The sequence below is a fragment of the Phocoena phocoena genome, chromosome 10 (assembly GCF_963924675.1).
Source record: "Phocoena phocoena chromosome 10, mPhoPho1.1, whole genome shotgun sequence".
NCBI lineage: Eukaryota > Metazoa > Chordata > Mammalia > Artiodactyla > Phocoenidae > Phocoena > Phocoena phocoena.
The window spans coordinates 549,075-565,043 of record NC_089228.1 but is presented as its reverse complement, the minus strand read 5'-3'; the positions used below and the strand labels follow the sequence as shown (position 1 = coordinate 565,043).

At 44.8% G+C, this 15,969-nt stretch overlaps 1 protein-coding gene across 1 annotated transcript in view; it reads left to right on the top strand.

Annotated features, from left to right (window-relative positions):
• Positions 1-233: 233 nt before the first annotated feature.
• TXNRD3 (thioredoxin reductase 3) overlaps positions 234-15,969 on the top strand; it is a 40,756-nt gene continuing 25,020 nt past the window's right edge. The window contains exons 1-3 of the mRNA XM_065885430.1: positions 234-519; positions 13,547-13,607; positions 14,580-14,689. The gene's annotated coding sequence lies outside the window, so the exon portion shown is untranslated. The remainder of the gene's footprint in view (positions 520-13,546; positions 13,608-14,579; positions 14,690-15,969) is intronic.

Sequence of the window (15,969 nt, the reverse complement as noted above, 5' to 3'; positions counted from 1 at the left end):
CCCGCCCCTTTGCGAAGGGCAGGCGAGTTCCCACAGAGCCCAGGCAGAGACCTAGTTCGCATGCGCCGGGGGCGGGGCTGATCCGGGGCGGGGCTGATCCGGGGCGGGGCGGAGCCAGGGCGGGGCGAGCGGCCATTGCAGGGCGTGGGCAGCACTCGGGGTCCTTGCTTAACCTCAGTCCGCTGTCCCGGAGCAGGTGTCTCGTCTTCGGGCAGGCTCGGCACAGCCGGGAGTGACACCGCGGCCCTGGCGCAGCTGCCGCCGCACCCGCCGCCGCCCTCGCGGGCGCAGACGTCCCCGGCACCGGCGAGCGGTGCCGCTCCCAACCGCCGACTGGGCAATGTCCGCGGCGTATCCGTGCCGCGGTCGCCGCCCGGGCGCCGGGCCCGCCTGTCCACCCCCGGGACCAGCCGCCTGTCTTCCGCGGCCCGCGAGGAGCTTCGGCGCCGCCTGCTGGGCCTCATCGAGGGCCACCGAGTGGTCATCTTCAGCAAGAGCTACTGTCCGCACAGTGCGCGGGTAGGCGGGCAGGGGCTTCCGGGCCCACTGGTCCGTCGCCTCCGCGGCCCCCCACCCCTGCCCGGGTCCGCTGGTCCGTGTTCGCCCGCTCCCCGGGCCTCGGGCCCGTCCGTTCCGCCCTCGCCCGCGGACCCGGTCCGGAAGGCTACACCGGTCCCGTCGTCCTCGGTTGGGCCACGCGGTCCTGCCTTCAGCCTCCGGACGGGCCTGCGGACGAGAGCCGCTGTCCTGCCCTGGCCGCGAGCCTGGTGGACGTGGGCGGGGGATCCGGAGGGAAAAGGTTTCACGGGTCCTGTCCTGGGAGGAGAGCAGCGGGGAGAGGCCGGCACTGGTCCCGTCCCGACCGCGTGCCCCTGGTCCTCTTGGCGCCTCAGCGGCAGTTTGGGCCGGACAGCACGCGGCCCCTCACTGCACCTGTGTTGTGAGTTTGAGCAGTGATCCTCTGGAAGCCAGACCCATCTGTATGATGGCACTTTGCATTTTAGAGCTATACTTCACGTTACTGAGAGTCGAAATAATACGCGGAAGATGCACAAGCGTAAACTGTTGGGATAGGTGCGTGCAATTATGATTTTCAGTCTTATTTTCAGATTTCCATTGACTTATACGTTGTTCAGGCAAACGTGTATCCCGCACGTGCACCTTCCAGTTTCTCTAGGAAGACCACACTCCGGCAGGGGCCTCCTGAGCCCCCTGGTTCATATACCACCCTCCCCGCCCCCCACCCCGACCAGGGTAACCACTAGCCAGAATTACACGCTTTTCCTTACAGTTTTGCCGCCAAACATATGTACTTTATGTTAAGTAGAATCATGCATTTGTATTCTGCACTTTTTTCCTTCAACAGTTATGTTTTAGAGATTGATGCGTGTTAGTACCTGTAACTGGGGTTTGTTAATTTTCATTACTGTACTCTTCCCTAGAATGACTCATAACCACAGTGTATCAGTTCTGCTGTTTCTAGTATTTTGCTCTTCAATACAACATGGTTATGCCTATTCTTACCGTATGGCCCGGTGCACGTACACAAGACTCGCTATTTTAGAGTAGGCATTTTGAAGCCGAACGGCTGGCCCACAGAGGAAGCATGATTTCTTCCTTAACGAGGTGATACCGAAATGTTTTTCCATGTGGTCTTACCACTTACCCTGCCACTGGCAGGGTATTAACAGTTCCCATTACTCTACATCCTTGCCAACAGTTGATATATTTAATTATTGCCATTCTGGCATTTATGAGATGATATTTCATTGTGGCTTTAGTTTTGCATTTCCCTGATAACGCTGAACATCTTTTCATGTGCTTACGGGTCATTTGAGTTTCCTCTTCTGCCAAACGTTCAGGTATTTTGCTTATTTCTCTGTTAGGTTGTTTTATTTATTTATTGTTACTGATTTATAGGCGTTGTTTATGTATTTTGGATACTAGTCGTCTGGTGATATGTATTGGAAAATCACCCAGATTTGGCTTTTCTTTTTACTCTCTTTTCGGGATCTTTTGGTTAACTGAAGTTTGGAAGTTTAACATGGTTGACTATCACTCTTTTTCTTTTCTGGTTTGTGCTTTTTGTGTCTTATGTAAGAAATCTGTTTCTACTCTGAGGTCATAAAGATACTTTCTTGTATTAGCTCCTGAAAGTTTTAGAGTGTGCTTTTCACACACCCCTTCTTTAATTCCACCTGGACTTGAAGCTGTGGACGTGTGGGGATCCAGTTCACTTTTTCCTTTATGACTTGTCAGTTGTCCCTGCTTCATTTTTTGGAGAGTCCATTCTTTCCACGGTGGTTTGAATGTTCACTGTTCACCTATCAGGTTCTCACATATGTGTTGGTCTCTTTCTAGCCTCTGTCTTCTTTCTCTACGTATTTAAGTAGTCCTTTGGAGCTTATAAAAGGGCCAAGCAGTCAGAACTGTGGCCGGCCACTGCTGTGTCGCTGGGGCCTAGAGTAGTATGAGGCAGGTAAGTGAGTCGAGTGAACAAACAGCCTTAGATTGTTCTGGTCAAACCTTTGCTGACACAGAAAATCTTAGGACAGATGATCTTCTGTTCTGTGTGCGTCACCCCTTCCAACAACGTGGCCACTACTTTGAGTCCTGTTACATAACTGGACAGCTCTGTTTACTGGAGTTTTTAAACAGTTGAGCCCAAATCTGTCTCCCTGAAGCATTTACTTTTGGAGGTGATCGTCGCTCCAGTGCACAGAGTTAAGAATCTGGCTTCTACTTGGATGGCACATATCTCAGTATTTTCCCTGAGTGTTTTTCTTTCCTGGCCAAGCTTTTCATGTGTTTATGTCATTTGTCTTTACATGTGATCCTTCACTAAATGGATTGTGCAGTAGTTTGACCATGAACCGCTTAAATGTGTCACCCAGACTGGACACCGTATTCCACATCCCTACCTGTGCAGAGTCAGGTAGAGAGGTTTGTTCCTTTATTGGGCCGCTAATGTCATTCAGCAAGTGTAACTGGGCGCTTAGTGTTTTGCGCTGCAGAAATGAATAGACTGTGGCCTTGCCTCCCGAGAACTCGTGGTCTAATGGAGCTGTAATCAGCCACTTCTCAGGTACCCAAAGAAACGCGTGTGCGAGACAGGTGCTGTGGGAATGAGAGGCAAAAACAGCTGTTTCTGTGGGGATCAGAAAAATTAAGGACGTGATGTTTAAGCTGGTCCTTGAGGGATCAGGTGGATGTAGGCAAGGAATAGCATCTAGCTGAGGAGTTCCTATAAGCAAAGGTAGGAGATGAGGCCATGAACATAGTGGGGCTGAACACGGGGTGTAGAAAGGGAATCAGGAGAGTAAAGTGGCAAATGGCCGAACTTCAGTTTCTCAGCCTTATTGATATCTAAAATGCGTGGTAGTAAGTGTGGACTTCACGATGTATCTAAAAATGCGTGGTAGTAAGTGTGGACTTCACGATGTCAGACTTGAGAGGAGTGAAAGGGTCTGACCTGTGACCTGGAATCTGGCAACAGTGTGAGGGGTGGGCTGAACGTGCAGGCACCTGACCCGGCGGGAACTTCCTGTGAGCCACATGCAAGACCATGGCCCAAAGGAAATAGTGGAAAACACGCCCTCATTTTTTAGCCCCTTCCCCACATTAACTGTAAGCCACGTTTTCCCCAACCCTTAATTCATACATCTGTGGATTAAGAACGTAAACTTCCATTGGTTAGCTTTTCCGTTCTGTAGTAAAGTACACGTAATGTAAGGTTTACCGTGTTAACCGTTTTAAGTTCGGGGGCGTCAGGCACATTCACATTGCTCTGCAGGCGTCACCACCAGCCAAGCACAGAACTTTCTCATCTTCCCCGGCTGACACTCTGTCCCCATTAAACAGTGACTCCCCAGCCCTCCCCAGCCCCTGGCCCCACCATCTGCTTCCTGTCTTAGGAGTCTGACTCCTCTAGGGACCTCGTATGAACGGAATCGTACAGTATTTGTCATTTTCTGACTGGCTGATTTCATTTAGTCTGATGTCCTCAAAGTTCATCTGTATTGTAGTGTGGGTCACAGTTCCCTTCCTTTGTGAGGCTGAATACTATTCCACTGTCTGTGTAGACCATTTTTTTTTTTTTTTTTTGCGGTACACGGGCCTCTCACTGTTGTGGCCTCTCCCATTGCGGAGCACAGGCTCCAGACTTGCAGGCTCAGCGGCCATGGCTCACAGGCCCAGCCGCTACGCGGCATGTGGGATCTTCCCAGAACGGGGCACGAACCCGTGTCCCCTGCATCGGCAGGCGGACTCTCAACCACTGCGCCACCAGGGAAGCCCCGACCATATTTTCTTTATCCATTCATCCATCAATGAACAATTGGGTCACTTCCACCTTTTGGCTACTGTGAATATTACTGCTGTGAACATGGCTCATATGGTATTTCTATATCTTTTTAATTTTTTGAGGAACCACCATACTGTTTTCCATAGGGGCCGTACTATTTTAAATTCCCACCAGCAGTGCACAAAGGTTCCAGTTTCTCCACATCCTGGCCAACACTCTTTATTTTCTGTTTTTTATACTGTTTTTGTTTTGATAATAGTTATCCTAATGGGTGTGAAGCGATATCTCATTGCGGTTTGATTTGCATTTCTCTAATGATTAATGATGCTGAATATCTTTTCATATGATTATTGACCATTTATTAACGGACAGTATCTCTTTTGGAGAACTGTCTATTCAAGTACTTGATCAATTTTTAAATTGGGGTTTTTCTTGTTTGTTTAGTTTTAGTTCTCTCTCTCTCTCTCTCTATATATATATGTATTTTTTTTTTTTTTTTTTTTTTGCGGTACGCGGGCCTCTCACTGCTGTGGCCTCTCCTGTTGCGGAGCACAGGCTCTGGACTCGCAGGCTCAGCAGCCATGGCTCACGGTGCCAGCCGCTCCGCGGCATGCGGGATCCTCTCAGACCGGGGCACGAACCCGTGTCCCCTGCATCAGCAGGTGGACTCTCAACCACTGTGCCACCAGGGAAGCCCCTAGTTCTCTATATATTTTATATGTTAATCCCTTATCAGATAAGTGATTTGAAATATGTCTCCAATTCTGGAGTTGCCTCTTTACTCAGTTGATTGTGTCCCTTAATGCACAAAATTTTTAACTTTCATGAGGTCCAATTTCTCTGTTTTCTTTTGCTGCCTATTCCTTTGGTGTCATATGCAAAATACCACCAAATCCAATGCCATAGAGCTTTTGTCCTATGTTTTCTTCTAGGAGTTTTATAGTTTTAGCTCTTACATTTAAGTCTTTAATCCATTTTTAGTCGACTTTTATATATGGTGTTAGGTAAGGGTCCAGCTTCATTCTTTTGCATATGGATATCCAGTTTTCTCAGCTCCATTTATTGAAAAGATTGTATTTCCCCATTGAATGGTCTTGACACCATTGCCAAAAGTTATTTGACCTTATATGTGAGGCTTTATTTCTTGGCTGTGTATTTTCTTCTGCTGCTCTTCATGTCTGTCTTTATGCCAGTACCGCACTGTTTTGGTTACTGTAGCTTTGCAGCAATTTTTGAAATCAGGTAGCATGAGACCTCCAACTTTGTTCTTCTTTATCAAGAATTTTTCAGCTATTCAGGGCTCTTTTGAGATTCTATATGAATTTTAGGATGGATTTTTCTATTTCTGCAAAAATCACTGTTGGGATTTTGATAGAGTTAGATCACTTTGGGTGGGTAGTATTGAAATCTTAACAATATTAAGTCTTCTAATCTGTGAACATAGGATTTCTTTCCAGTTATTGGTGTCTTCTTTAATTGTTTCAGCAGTGTGTTGTAGTTTTTAGTGCACAAGTCTTTGCCTCCTAGTTAAGTTATTCCTAAATGTTCTTCTTCATGATATTGTAAGTGGAATTATTTTTTAAATTTCTTTTTTTGGATTATTCATTATTAGTATATAGAAAAACAGCTGATTTTTGTGTGTTGATTTTGTATCCTAAACTTTCCTAATTTTTTTTATTAGTTATAACAGTATTTTGTACAATCTTTAGGAATTTATACATATAAGATCATTTTGTCAGTGAACAGAGATAATTTTACTTTTTTTTTCCAGTTTGGTTGCCCTTTATTACTTTTACTTTTTGCCTTATTTTTCTAGCTAGGACTTCCAGTACTATATTGAGTAGAAATGGCGGAAGTGGGCATCCTTGTCTTGTTTCTGATCTTAGTGGAAATGCTTTCAGTCTTTTTCCATCAAGTCTGACGTTAGCTGTAGTCTTTTTTATATGGCCTTTATTATGCTGAGGTAATTTCTTTCTATTCTTAGTCTTTTGAGTGTTTTTATCATGAAAGGGTGTTGAATTTTCTTAAATGCTTTTTCTGCATCCATTGAAATGATCATGTGGGGTTTTTTCTCTTCACTCTGTTAACGTGGTGTGTACTACATTAACCTGTGTTTGTATGTTGAACCATCCTTGCATTCTAGGAATAAATCCCACTTGATCATAGTGTATAATAGTTTTAATACTCTGTTGAATTCCTATTGCTAGTATTTATTTTGTCGAGGATTTTTCAGTCAATATTTATGAGGGATATTGGTCCATTGTTTTCTTGAGATGTTTTTGGCTTTGGTATCAGGGCAATGGCAGTCTCATAAAGTGAATTTGGAAGTGTTCCCTCTTCAAATCTTTGGGAGAGTTTGAGGAGGATTGGTGTTCACTCTTCTTTATATGTCAGTAGCACTCACCAGTGAAGCCGTCTGGTCCTGGGCTTTTCTTCATCGGGAGGCTTTTGATTACTGATTGAGTCTCCTTACTCGTTACAGGTGTATTCACCTTTTCTACTTATTCATGATTCAGTCTTAGTAGCTTCCGTGTTTCTAGGAATTTATCAGTTTTATCTAGGTTATCCAATTTGTTAGTGTTAGAGTGTTCAGAGTACTGTCTTGTAATATTTCTGTAGAAACAGTAGTAATGTTGCCTCTTTCGTTTCTGATCTTAGTTATTTGAGTCTTCTCTATTTTTTTCTTAGTCAATCTAGCTAAAGGTATGTCGATTTTGTAGATCTTTTCAAAGAACCAACTCCTGGTTTTGTTAGTTTTCTATATTGTTTTTCTATTCTCTGTTTTGTTTATCTCTGCTCTTATTTCCTCTCTTTTGCTAGCTTTGAGTTTAGTTTGTTCTTTTTCTAGTTAAGGTGTAAAGTTAGGTTGTTGATTTAAGGTCTTTCTTCTCTTTTAATGTAAACATCTATAGCTGTAAGTTTTTCTCTTATCACTACTTTCACTGCATCCCATAAGGTTTGGTATGTTGTGTTCTCATTTTCACTTGTCAAGATATTCTGTGATTTCCCTTGTGACTTCTTCTTTGACTTATTGTTTAAGAGTGTGACGTTTAATTTCCACATATTTGTGAATTTTCTAGTTTTCCTTGTGCTCTGATTTCTAGTTTCATTCTACTGTGATAAGAAAAGGTACTTTATATATTTTAATCTTTTTATTAAGACTTCTTTTGTGACCTTGGCTATGATGTATCGTGGAGAATGTTCCATGTGTACTTGAGAAGAATGTGTATTCTCCGTTTTTTGGGTGGAGTGTTATGTAACGTGTCTGTTAGGTCCAATTGGTCTATTGTGTTCTTTCAGCCCTCTGTTTCCTAACTGGTCTTCTGTCTGGTTGTTCTATCCATTTTTGGAAGTGGAACATTAAAGTCTTCTACTATAATTTCGTTCTATCAGTTTCTTTCTTCAGTTTGGTTAGTGTTTGCTTCATATATTTAGAAGCTCTGAGGTTTGGTGGATATATTTTTATGATTGTTATGTCTTCTTGGTAAATTGACATACAATGTCCTTTTAACATATAATGTGCTTTTTGGACTTCCCTGGTGGTGCAGTGGTTAAGAATCTGCCTGCCAATGCAGGGGACATGGGTTTGATCCGTGGGCTGGGTAGATCCCACATGCTGTGGAGCAACTAAGCCCCTCTGCCACAACTCTCAAGCCTGTGCTCTAGAGCCCATGAGCCACAACTACTGAGCCCACGTGCCACGACTACTGAAGCCTGTGCAAGCTAGAGTTCGCATGCCTCAGCTACTCAGCCTTCATGCTCTAGGGCCCATGTGCTACAACTACTGAGCCTGTGTGCTGCAGCTACTGAGGTCCATGTGCCTAGAGCCCATGCTCTGCAACAAGAGAAGCCACCACGATGAGAAGCCCACACACCACAATGAAGAGTAGCCCCTACTCGCCGCAACTAGAGAAAGCCTGTGCACAGCAACAAAGACCCAATGCAGCCCCCCCAAAAAATATATATATATATAATAATAATAATAAACTATATAATGTCCTTTTTAGTCTCTTATACCAGTTTTGGCATAAGGTCTATTTTGTTTTATATTAGTATAAACATTCCAGCTCTCTTTTGGTTACTATCTGCTTGGCAAGTGTTTTCCATCCTTTCAGTTTCAGCCTATGTGTGTCCTTAGCTCTAAAGTGAGTCTCTTCTAGACAGCATAATGTTGGATGCTGTCTTTTTGTCCATTCTGTCAGCCTATGTCTGTTGTTTGGGGAGTTTAATCCATTTACATTTAAAGTAATTATTGTTAGGGAAGGACTTGCTTTCGCCATTTTGGTATTTGTTTTCTGCATAGCTTGTAGTTTTGGGCCCTCATTTCCTCTCTTGCTGTCTTTGTTTATGTTCAGTTGATTTTTTGTAATGATACTTTTTGACTCTCTTCTTGTTTCCCTTGTGTATATTTTGTAAATATTTTTGTGGTTACCATTGGAATTACATATACCATCCTAAATATATAATCTATTTTAAACTGATAGCAGTTTAACTTCCATCACATACAAAAACTCTACTCCTTTACAGTTCTGACCCCTCCCCCTTCATCCCTTCATGTTATGTCACAGATTACATCTTTATGTATTGTGTATCCATAGACTTACAGTTGTTTTCTGACTTACGTCTTTTAAATCCAATAGAAGAGTAAAAAATGTAATTATAAGCTAAAATTACAGTAATACTGGTCTGTATGTTTGTATGTTTACCTTTATGTGAGAACTTTGTATTTTCATATGGCTTTGCATTCCTGTCTAGCATGCTTTCATTTCAACTTGAAGGGCTGCCTATAGCATTTCTTGTAAGACAGGTCTAGTATTAATGTACTCCCTCAACGTTTGTTTATCTGAGAAAATCTTAGCTTCTCCCTCATTTTTGAAGGAATCTTTTGTTTTTGTTTTTTGGCCGGATATAGAATTCTTGGTTGATAGTTGTTTTTTTTGTTTTTGGTTTTTTTCTTTCAGAACTTTAAATATATTATCCAGCTCTCTCTGGCCTATGAGGTTTCTACTGAGAAATCCACTTATAACCTTAATGAGGATCACTTGTAGGTGACGAGCTGCTGCTCTCTTGCTACTTTCAAGATTCTCTCTTTGTCTTTGGTTTTTGACGTTTTGATTGTAATGTGTCTTGGTGTGAGTCTTTTTGTGTTTATCCTTCTTGGGGCTTCTTAAAATTTATTTTATTTATTTATTTATTTTTGGCTGTGTTGGGTCTTTGTTTCTGCGCGCGGGCTTTCTCTAGTTGCGGCGAGCGGGGGCTACTCTTGTTGCGGTGCGCAGGCTTCTCATTGTGGTGGCTTCTCTTGTTGTGGAGCACGGGCTCTAGGCACTCGGGCTTCAGTAGTTGTGGGACGTGGGCTCAGTAGTTGTGGTTTGCAGGCTCAGTAGTTGTGGCACGTGGGCTTAGTTGCTCCACGGCATGTGGGATCTTCCTGGACCAGGGATCAAACCTGCGTCCCTTGCATTGGCAGGTGGATTCTTAACCACGATGCCGCCAGGGAAGTCCCCTTCTTGGGTTTTTTTGAGCTTCTTGTATGTGTATATTCATGTCTTTCCTCAAATTTGGAGAGTTTTGGGGCATTATTTCTTCAAATAAGCTCTCTGCCCCATTTCTTCTTCTGTGGCTTCCATAACGTGTATATTGTGTAATGGTGTCCCTCAAGTCACTTCCTCCATGTTCATTTTTCTTCTTTCCTTTTCCTCCTCAGACCTAATCTTTTCAAATGGCCTGTCTTGAAGTTTGGTGATTCTTTCTTCTCTCTGGTTGAGCCTGCTCTTGAATTCATCTAGTGAATTTTATAATTCATTGATTGCCTTTTTCACCTTCAGAGTTTCTGTTTGGTTATTTTTATCTCTTTGCTGATATTTTCATTTTATTCATATATTATTTTCCTGATTTCCTTTAGCTCTTTGTGTTTTCCTCTTTGAGCATATTTAAGACAGTTGTTTTCAAGTCTTTGTCTAGTAAGAATGAAGTCTGTATGTGTTCAGGGACATTTTTGGAGATTCATTTTTTCCTTTGAGTGGGCCATTTTTTCCGTTTCTTTGTATGCATGTGATCTTTTCTTGAAAATTTGGCATTATAAATACGGCCACCTCTCCCAGTCTTCACAGACTGGCTCCAAGTTAGGGAAGACTTGCCCTAACCAGTGCAGCGTGGAGGCCTAAGCTCTTCGGAGGCCTTTTCTGGACATCTTCCCTGGGTCTGTATGGGTGCTTTTCACTCAGTCTCAGTTAGGCTTCACCGAGACCAGTCCTTCAGGCAGCCCTCTCATGGGGGCGAGGGCCTCTCTGCTCTCTGCACATTGTGAAAGAGACCGGGGGCCCAGGCTGCTGCTCCCCTCTTCCTGTGCTGTGCAGCACTGGGGAGATGGAAAGCGCCACAGAATTCCCTGCCATTTAAATGTGGCTCTTTCTTCACTGAGCATTCCCTTGGTTGCTGTAGATCTCTGCCCAGTTCCCAGAGCTTCACTGAGTTATCTTACTTTGACATCGTTTAGCTCCTTGGATTTAGATTGCAATTTTCCGTCAAATTTGGGATATTTTTGTGTGTCTCTTCAAATGTTTCTTCTGCCCTTTTCTTTCTGTCTCTTACTGGTTTTCACACCACGCATACATTGTGCTTAATGCGGTCCCATATTTCTCTAAGGTTCTGTCCTTTTTCTGTATCTCTTCTCTCTGTGGCTTGAGGCTGCATAATCTCCACTGACCTGTCCTCAGCTTTGCTAATTCTGCCAGTTCAAGTCTGGTGTTGAGGTACTATAGTGGAATTTTGATTTTAGTTACTGTACTTTCCCATAACTTCCAGTTGGTTCCTTTATATAATTTCTGTCTCCTTATTGATATTTTCTACTGGCTGAGACATTAGCATCATGCCTTCCTTCATGTCTCCTGAAGCGTGCTTTTCTCTCGGTCCCTGAACGTAGGTACAGTGGCCGCTCTGCTGGTTCATCACGCAATCTGGGACCTCTCAGGCAGGTTCTCTCGCCTGCTTTTCTTCCTGTGTACGGATCCACTTTCCTGTTTCTTTGTATGTGTGGTAATTTTTTTTGTTGAAACCAGGACCTTTTAGGTAATGCATGATAGCAGCTCCAGATACCGGACCCCTCCTTCTCTGTGGCTTGTTTTTGCTTGCTTGTTTATTTCTTTGTAGTGCGGTGGCTGGATTATTTGGGGGAAGTTTGTTTCCACCTGGAGGTGGAGCCGCCCGTGCTCCTCAGAGGCGCAGCCTTGGGTCTACGCAGCCACCCTGGGATAACGGGTTTAGCAGGGCTCTCGCTGGGCGTCTGTGTCATATTTTCTGACCCTGTCAGTGTCATGCCAGGTGTTAGGCTCCACTAATTGCAGGCTAGTTGCTCTGCTGTTTTTTGACAATGCCCTGGTGTGTAAATTGTTCCCTTTGCTGATCTAATTAAATCTGGGCCCCTTTGCAGCTGTAGTTTTTGAGACAAGTTTGCAGTTTGTTCTGACCCTAGGAGGGTTGTTGTTCGATATGTCCTTCCCTGGCTCTCTGGTAAACCAGCTGGCTACAGAGGATGGAGCTACCAGCCTACCCTTAACTGCTCACCACTGAAATCTCCATTTTTTCAGTTGCACCCTTAGACGTGAACTTCCCCACAGTGTGTTTCAAATGAAGTCCGTTCCTTTGGGTAGAGTTTCGGAGCTCCCTGATCGTGTGGTCTACCTCTTGCCCTGAGCAGAGTCTCTGAGACCTTGCTCCAGAGCTGGGGTGGGGACAGCGACCCCTTGTCTTGGAGGGAAAACCTGCTTTATGAGCAGCTCTGGTGAGGCGGTGGCCTCTCCCAGCCTGGAACCTTGCCCCACCAGTGGGCTGGGGCCAGGCGGATCAGGGCCCCGGCGTTTTTGCCTGGGATAGAAACTTGGATTTACTAGTGGGGGTGGTTGAAGGAAGGGAGCTTTTCCCGTGCTGCTGGCCATGCTCCCCGGGAATATAGCCTCTGCCACTCACAGCTGTGGGGAGATTGGGAAATGGTGGTGGCCCGACCCTTCTGGTGGCTGGGATCTCAGGGAACAGGCAGCCCCGTTCCCTTGGCCACGTTCACCTGAAGTGGAGCTTCCATCACACTGACGGGGGCAGAGGAGGGAAGGCGCAGGTCATGGCTCCGGTGCCTCAGACTCTCCCGTTCTTACTGACATCTAGTAGATTTTCTTCAATAAATGTTTCCTTGTTTGCTGTGTGCCCTCATTTTCGAGAGACTTAAAATGGCTCTTTTTAAACAAGTTCCACCAGTTGTGGACGTTTGCCAGGGAGCAGGTCTGCCAGGTTCCTCACGCCTCCATCCTGGAATTGGAGCCCCTGGGCTTTACCTTGAGGGCTGAGGGTGTTGAAGGGTTGGAGCCCTGCTGAAAGCTGACCTCATCAGCTGCAACTTAGAGAACCCCTAGGAGGGAGCTGAGAAGTCCCCGTGGTAGGTATCACTGGCTGAGGACAGCCACTGTGGGGAACTGGAAAGGTGACCTAGCTCCATGTAGAGGACTGTCGAGACTTAGTAATTAACTGGTGGATGAGGAGTTAGTGAGGGGAGGGAGGCACTGCAGGACAGGGAAGCACTGCAGTGACTCACAGTCCGCGCTCTGCAGAGTTCTCAGAACGCAGATCAGCAGCCAGGGCCTGCGTCTGCATGTCTGACGACTCCTAGCGATGCCCGCACTGCTGGTGCCCCGTTTGGGTAGCAAGGACCTAGGGTTTTGTGCTCAAGCAACTGGCGAATGGTGACAGGGTGGAATTGTCCATTTCCTTGTCTGTTTCCCCTGCTGGAGGGCAGGAATGGTGTCTTTCTCTTTGTTGTATCTTGAGTATGTAGAACAATGGGTGACCTCTATAGTAGGTGTGTGATGGTTGAGTATTTGTTGAATGGCTTAATGACCGTCGACAGAAAACGCAAAGAGGAGCAGTGATGTGGGAACAGATGAATTTTATTTGGGGCGTGCTGCACGTGAGGTGCCTGTGGTCAGCCAGGTGCAGAAATATTTCTTGTCCTGAGTTCTGAAAGGGGATTTGGGCAAAAGTTAGTGATTTGGAAATTGAGAATGCAGATTGTAAAGGAAGGAAAGAGGTGGGGCAAGGTTTTCCTGGGAAGATGCATAGAGGAGAGGGGAGAACATAGACCAGAGCTTATGTTGCTGAAGAACATCTGTGTGAACACCCCTTGTCACTGTGCCCATATTTCATAGCTCTGTTTAATCTTCGTGAGAGTAAACCTTAGGTGCATTTTTGTTGCAGGTTAAAGAACTCTTTTCTTCCCTGGGAGTTGACTGTAATATCTTGGAACTTGATCAAGTTGGTAAGTAGAATGATTAGTACACGTTGTTTGTAATAAAGGTCAAGGAGGTTGACTTCTTTCCGTTTGCCTCATTCAACTCCGTTTACTCCTGTCTCTTTCGGTTAGATGAGCTGATTTCATCTACCTTCAACCCCGCAGAGAATGAACCTGTATATGAAAATAATTTGTGTAGATTTTTTTTGTCTATGTTTTCTGCATTTGAGGGGAGGGACTAGAAGGAAGATGTATAAGCCGGTAAGCTGGAAGTCCTTCAGGCATCTCAGATGTGTCTGCCAACTTTCTAGCACAGTACATTAAGCTGTGATAAATGAAGTGAATCTGCCACTGTTTCCTGAGTGTATCACCCCTGAGGGGCAACACGTCAGCTTTATGCTTTTGAATTCCTGTCATCTGTGCACTTTACACGTGCATGTGTTTTGCAGGAGTGGGAGACGTCATGGTGAACAGAAACCTGATCTGAGCCTTCATGGACTTCACCCTCCTTTTAGCCAGGTCACTTTAATAAGTGAAGTGTTCTAGAGTCTGTGAAACTTTTCTAAAGCGTATCCCGAGTGGGGCGCCTGAAGTACTTATGGCCCAGTTCTGCTTTCAGGGACCATGATCATAAAGAGTTTTCAAAAGTAATTGCAGGAGATGTTTTCTGAGTTACCACTGTTAAGGTGGATTGTGTTTTACGTTTGCTCTTTAAAGTGGATTCTTATCTGTCTCTGCCTACTCATTGGATCATAAATCAAATTCTAATCTAGAAGTGTTTATTTTAAAAGGAGTCAGTAGACTGGTCTTTATTCTTTAAGGCTCCTTTTGGACACCTGAGTGTTTTCCCCTGTCGAGTCATCATTTATAAAGTTGTATGACGTGCTGACCTCTGTGGGTGTGCAAACGTGGGTGTCTGAGTACCCTAACACTGCAGCTCAGCTCACAAAGGCTTAGAACCTTTGCAGTGTTTTACATATTTAATCTTTTATTCCTTAGACGATGGGGCCAGTGTTCAAGAGGTGCTGTCGGAGATCACTAATCAGAGGACCGTGCCCAGTATCTTTGTGAATAAAGTGCACGTGGGCGGATGTGACCGAACTTTCCAGGTAATGATGGTGTCGTGTGTTCTGGAATGCTGTTTGTTCAAATTTTGTCTTAAAAAAATTGTTAAAAGGGGGAGGAGATGGTTTTTAGAAGTCTATTCATTTGTGTCTTTTGGAGCTTGTAAAATCAAAAGCCTGTAGGATGGTTATCAGAGAATCTTGATTGCTCTAATGGAAATTAGCTTTTCTATGAATTCAAACTTCAGAAGCTGAGGAGGAGGTTTTGAGTGAGGCTGCAGGACAGACAGGTCAGCGGCGCTGCTCTCTTCCTCCTGATGGGGCAGAAACAAGGCCCCTTCCCTCCTCAAGGTTTAGTGAAATGAGATCAGCACTAACGTTCTGGTCCAGGGTGCACAGGACTCCTACCAAGGCTGCTGACCCCGCGAGCTTCGCAAAGCTTTGCTTGTTTGATTCCTAGAACGCAGAAATGAACAGGAATCATTCAGTTAAGTAGAGATAGATCAAAATTGTTATTTATTAAATAAGGTCTGTATTTTAACTAGGTGTTTGCTTTTATTAAAATTCTGCTCTTGTATCCTTTATGTATTATGCAAATGGTAATAATCCGTGATTGATTAAATACTTATATTTAGATTTCAATTAAGAATTATATTTTTGTCGGGAGAAAAGATTGTCTACGTTGTATGTTAACCTGGGATTGGCATTGTTCTCTAGTAACAGCCTGCTCTGTGTGTCCTAGAAGCTATAACCCAACTCATGTGGTGGTAAGTACCATAGTTTACAGCCTCTAAACACCTTTGGAGTTGCTGATCTTGCCAGTCCTAGCTGGGAAGATGCTGTCAGAGCATGGTCTGGGGCTGTAGAGATGTCAGTTCTACTTCGAGACTGCAAGACTCTCCCTTGGACAGCAGCTGTTTAGGAGGGGGATTTCCCTACGGGCCCCTAGGAATCAGGAGGCCACCGGCTTTGGGACCATGCACGAGACATCTGCTGGGTCTGTGGTCGTGTGGCACTTCCACTGCGCTCCCAGGATGAGCCCGTTCTAAAGCCAGTTTGTTGGGACTGAGCAGCCGACTTCGCGCAGACAGAACTATTGTTTAGTCACATATGGAGCCTCTGACCTCATCTAAGCTTCTTCTGACCACCAGGAGGGCCAGGTGGACAAGAGAATGGGCTGCAGGGTCAGCCTCCTGACCAGAAAAAGCAAGTTGTTTGTGTTGTATAGGAAGTGGCGAGATTTAGGTCAGTTTACGAGAAACCAGGAAAAGCTTCAAAGTGCATGTCCTGCTGCCCATGCGTGAGCATTGTTCTCAAGGTGAAGA